We start from the raw sequence: 5,631 nt of genomic DNA on the forward strand, positions 1-5,631 counted from the left end.
TTAGTTAGTTGGTGTTAAAGCCTATTTAACTTAAACTCCTGTAAAAACAAGAAAGGTCTCTTGTCAAACATTCATGGCATGCCCCGTCATTTAAGGGTTGAGAAAATTCCCAGTTCACATAACTGAATTATTCAAAAGAGATCTTCAGCAAACTAACTGAGACAAAACTTGATATTCCTGAGTTTTCTAAAGTTCAACAAATTTGTGGGGTAAGGGAATAAAACAACCAAATCCAATTTTTGCTTTTTTTCCTCCTGTTACTTTTAATAAACAACTTTCTAATAAGTATCCACCAAAGTAGGAATTGCAAAGTGCTCTCAAGTTACTTAATCACTTTTGAAAATCCTCCCCTAAATTACTGGAAGTAGCACCATACTATAAGCTGCTTCCTGGCTTTCATTGCACTTGAAAAAAAATGAGGTTTGGAAAATTGCAACATGCTTAAAATTCCGTTATACCTTGTGTCTGTGGAAAGGGCAAGAACACAGGCAAGTTTGTCAGATTTGCTTATGGAAGGAAGGGACATCACTTCCTCTACAGAAGGCCTGTGTGGTTGGAGAGGGCAGGACTGTTGGACAACTCTTCTCCTAATCTTCAACAACAACCTAAATACTGTGGAATCCTCCAAAACTCAAGAGGAAAGGGTTTGGGGAAACTGTCCAGTAGGAAGGACCCTAGGAGGAGCTGTGCTACCAACAGGACTGAAGGGAACAAAGAAGCCAAGAGCTGGCATGAAGGTATGGAACATAAGCACTGGAGTAGCTCATATAGGCAACTCTTGGAGCGTGAGATTGGCAACTGCATTAAAATCTTTCCAGTCTTGTTTAATACCATGCTTCTTTATTTGTAGGAAAGGATGCCCTGGCTTATTATGGCTAGGCAAGAATAGTTGTTAGCAAGTAATAAAGAGCTTTTTCATATCCTATAAGTCATAGGGTAATTCAAAACATATTTCTGTGGGGGGAAAAAAAACAGTAATGGAATTGAGCAGTACCGGGAAAAAGGAGCCAAAGTGATTACTTTTTAATGGGAACTTTGAGGTTGGTACTGTAACCCTATGTTTTGTATTGTTTAATGCTAGAAAGTGTGAATCATTTTTCTGATCTAATGCTTTGTAATGTGAAATAACAAGGTTAGGTATAGTTCACAGTGCCTGGATTTGTTTTATGTTTCAAAAGTTTAAACAAATTATTTGCTGTATGAACAAAATGATAGTGATTTACTGATCACAGTACCGGGGGTGCTTTCCTGAAGTGTAAAAGCTGTTTAGCAAAAGGAACGTGCTGCTGTCAGCAAAACACACTCCAAACTCAGATGCTACAAACAATGTAGCATTAAAATGGAGATAAACACTAATGAAATAGCATTCAAAGTCCAATAGTTTTTTTATGCATGATAGATTAATTTAAAATATTCACGTTAAGAAACTCTGAGTTTCCAATATTGCCCTGAACATTAAATGAAAGTTTCTGTGGTTTGAGAGGAAGAATCAGAATCCTGCAGCAGTCAGGAAAAGTTAGTAATTTACAATTAGTCCTACGATGACAGCTATATAAATTAAAAGACAGCACTGGAACGTTAAATTAGACTGTTCTTTAAAAAGAGCAGATGTTACTTCTGTAATTTTGAAAATTCCCTTTTATGAAAATTTCTCAGTCCTTATTAAAACAAACCTGGTGGCTCTAAATTCACTTTACTAAACTGGCGTGAAATTCCACTTTTCCTACAGAAAGCTGGCTTATTTTAATTTTGTGTTGGGAATGCTGGGCGAACTGAGGAAGACAGAATCCACACCCAAGGTCTGTAGAGATATACTGCCAGCTTTGTGCAGCTGTTGCTTCAGCGTGTCTGCTGGAATATTGGCAGCAGCGTCATCATGCCTGTAGCAGTAGTGTGGAAGATGTGAATGATAATAAATAGACACCCTGGTTCTGCCCCGGACCTGTTCTCAGTGGAGCTCTTTGTCTGAGCCTATAATACCATGTAGAAATTCCGTGAAACATTTCTAAAATGTTTCCTGTAAAATGTGGCGCTCACAGAAATCATGCATGTTCCAAATCCTGTTCATAAAAATCTTTTCACTGTGTCACACCATGCTACCATTTATTGCTGTATATGCCACATATTTTACAGATAAACAGATTTTTTAAAAAGTTTTAAAGAACTGCGGTGATTTTCAGTAAATCAAGAACACTACTCTCTGTATGTATTTTTAAAGCACTGTTATAGTGTAAGTTTAGCAAAATAATATATTTCAGTTATTGAGGAAAATGTAACTTTTCAGTGAATTGTATAATGAATCTGGAATTTAAAAATTTAGTGAATGCAGCTCAGACAGATTCTGGCATGAATGGGGTTAAAAGTCTGCCCTAAGATGCCAGACATCCCTGCAAAAGCTGCCAGGATTGCAGTGGAATGCAGCCACCTGACAGGCTGGCTCTCTGCAGTCTACTAATACTAACAAGGGTGAGCAGATCAAGAAGATCTTCATAGTGGAATGTGTACAGGCCCCACCCCCTGCAGCAGGGAATATGAACCAGAGCAGAGAGAGTACACAGAAAGGGCCAGAATCATTTCAGAAGAAGCTAGTATACATACACACATCATTGGCCAAATTATTTACAACTTAGCTGGTGAGGAGATGGGGAGGTGAAAGGCAAAAGCGGAGTGTGATGTGTAATAGACACCTGTTATAAACCTGATGTAGACAGAGCTTGAAAAAAAGTAAGAGATGGAGCCTAAAGCAAAATAGATGTCATGTCTTGCACCTTCCAGGGCCACAGTAAAAGAAAGAAACACAGTTGCATCAAGGACCAGACCCTACAAACTCATACACATGACACGAGTCATCTTCAGAAAGGCAAGTAGTTCTCAGAAGTCAATGGACTGGACCTGTGACTGAGGGCTTGAGAGGTTGGGCTGAGAGGATTGGGTCATCCTCCCTATAATTTTGCGGGGAGAACAAGGCTGTCCCTTCTGCAGCAAAGGTTTTGTGGTGACACCTTTCTTTTTTTCCAGACCCTGGGAGTCTTCTTTCTGTAGTCTGTCTGTGGGTATCTTTGCTAAATGAGGAAATGAAAACTGAGCTAGCCTGGGGAATGTTTTGGGTCGTGGTATATTGCACATGACTTTCTCCTAACCCTGTGACAACTGATGAGTAAAATGAGAGACCTAGTTAGCTTTATTAGCCTGAAGTCAGGCAATGAAATTAGCCCAGCCTTTTCCCTCCTTCCACCTGATCCCAGGCCTATAAGTACCATATTTTCTTAAATGCAACATGCCCTGGAATAAAATATGTATCTTGTTTTTGAAAGGCAGAATGAAGAAAAAAGATCTTTCCCTGTAGTAAGTAACTAAGTAGGAGTAGCTAGGGATCCAAGTCTGCTCATTTTCCGCTCCTGGAGTGGCATACAGATTTTACTTTCACTTTTGCCCAGTAAAGCAGAAACCGCTTTTACTGTATTTCATATATATAATGCACACTGTAATTTCCAGCAGCTGTTTTTTTGTTTGTTTTTTTTTTGGGGGGGGGGGAGTTATGTGTTGTATACGAGAAAATACAGTATATTATCTTTGCTGCCAAGAGCTGTTTTGAGGTCCCTGACATGCTGTGCCTGGGAGAATTAGTGTGGTTTCATTGAAGCCATTCTGTCATTGAGCTGATGAATACTTCCTTCTAAGACCCTTGGGGTTTTTTTCTGTAGGTGGGGGTGATTGCATGGTGTTCCTACAGAAGTAGGAAAACTTTTAACTGTGAACTGTGGATGGTAGCTTCTGCAGATAAAAAAGGACTGACTCAAACCTTTACCCAAAGCTGAAACACTTTCAATCAAACCTTATTTAATGTTCAGAAATTCTTGGCTAACTTTATTATAAAAAATCATTGTTCACATTCCATTCCTCTGTTTTTCCTAGTTCTTGGTGGGACTAGAAGGGAAAATGTCAAAATATCCTTTGAGAGCCTATTCTTGCAAGACACATCAGAGAGCTCATTAGGAAGCTTGTTCTTGTAATACTCCTAGCCAAGTTTTGCAGTCTCTGTAAATCTGAACGATTTAAGTATGTGAACTTTTGGTACTTATCTGGTTTTCTCTTAATCTGTTTGTAAATAATGCACACTTCTGTGCTTCTTTCAAATCCATCCTAATCATGCAGACTTCTAAAATCTATCATTGCACTTTCCAATCCATACCTGCTATAAGTAAATAAAAGAGCAAAAATCTTCTATAATGGGTAAAATTCAGTATATCATTATTCATAGTAGAATTTTAGATCTTAGATGGAACTATTTGTCTTTAAAACCTTTTAGAAATATATGTTGTTGGGACTATGGATATGCTTATTTTGGTGCTGTACGTGTAGCAGGTGTTTTTCTTAACCATTTTTTTTTTTTTAGGAGAAATCCCAAGTTTAGAGGAAATGAGCACTCGATTATTTAAATTTCCTGAGATTAGAGGAAGAACACTTTGCCAAACAATGCCTCTTCACTTCAAAACCTCTCCTCATAAATTATGTTAGGAGATCTTATTAAAAGTCTGTAAAAATTTCCTATTAAAAATGGTTGATTGCAGTCCAGACCATCACAGCTTTTGTGCTTTCGTTGAAATACCACAGCTGTCGCAAAGAAATATACTGTGAGACAAAAGGTTTTGTTTCCTTTGTAATAAATTATTTTTGTGATATCCGAAGTAAGATAAAACTTTCACTATGTTTGAGTGAAGGAAGATTCTTGTGATAACTTGTTCAAAAATCTATAAAAAGAATATAAGAATGCAGATCTAGATAGCAAATTAGAATCAGACTTCCTTTTTGTTTAGCAAAGCAATTATTTCTAAAGTCAGTGAAGATTATAACTATGGATAATGGAACGACTTACAAAAGCACAGCGACTATAGCTCAATAGAATTTTAAGTTGAAATTTTCAACTTTGACCTTTTGAAAACTGTACAGGAGAAACCTTCAGCATTGGAGATTTTTACAGACAAAACTAAGTGTTATGAAACAGTCTATTTGCTAAATATATTTACAAATAGTATTGGAAAAATACTGCAAACATCTTTTAAGAGTTTTTTAAAATTCTGAACTTTTTAAAAAGAACGAAGTTGCTTTTACTACATTTGTTTTTCCATTTCTTAGGCAAATGAATTTTCTGCTGGAAAGTTTGCAGAAGCAAACATTGATTTAGTAAGCTGCAGTATTTGCACTAGGGATCTGAGTCTAGGCATAGTAGTCATCCAATCAAAGAATGAAAACATACCACATGACATACACATTGTGTCAAAATTTAAACAACATAACCTGTATTTTTGCACAATCTATGTAGCAAGTAGTTTTAACTGAAAGATACATTAGGGATATTCAAAATTTGTTCACAGAAGAAAGGTCAACTTTACTAAATAAATTCCTTTTATACCTAGAAGTTAATGGCTGTTTTATACATGTATTAAAGAGAATTATTGTAGATGCTAGAAAATAAGATAGAATAGAAGATGCTGTTCAACATCTTCATTAGTGACATGGACGAGGGTGTGGAGAGCACCCTGTTCAAGTTCACTGATGACACCAAGCTGTGGGGTAAAGTGAATACACCAGCAGGCAGGGACCGCATCCAGGCAGACCTGGATAGGTTAG

At 37.2% G+C, this 5,631-nt stretch overlaps 1 long non-coding RNA gene across 1 annotated transcript in view; it reads left to right on the forward strand.

The window, feature by feature from the left end:
* Nucleotides 1-399: 399 nt before the first annotated feature.
* Nucleotides 400-5,631, forward strand: part of LOC109321604 — a 10,937-nt gene continuing 5,705 nt past the window's right edge. Inside the window, exons 1-2 of the long non-coding RNA XR_002104102.1 lie at nt 400-737; nt 3,916-4,059. This is a non-coding gene — a long non-coding RNA (uncharacterized LOC109321604). The remainder of the gene's footprint in view (nt 738-3,915; nt 4,060-5,631) is intronic.

Source organism: Crocodylus porosus, unplaced genomic scaffold (genome assembly GCF_001723895.1).
Source record: "Crocodylus porosus isolate Cpor-Errol unplaced genomic scaffold, CroPor_comp1, whole genome shotgun sequence".
Classification (NCBI taxonomy): Eukaryota; Metazoa; Chordata; order Crocodylia; family Crocodylidae; genus Crocodylus; species Crocodylus porosus.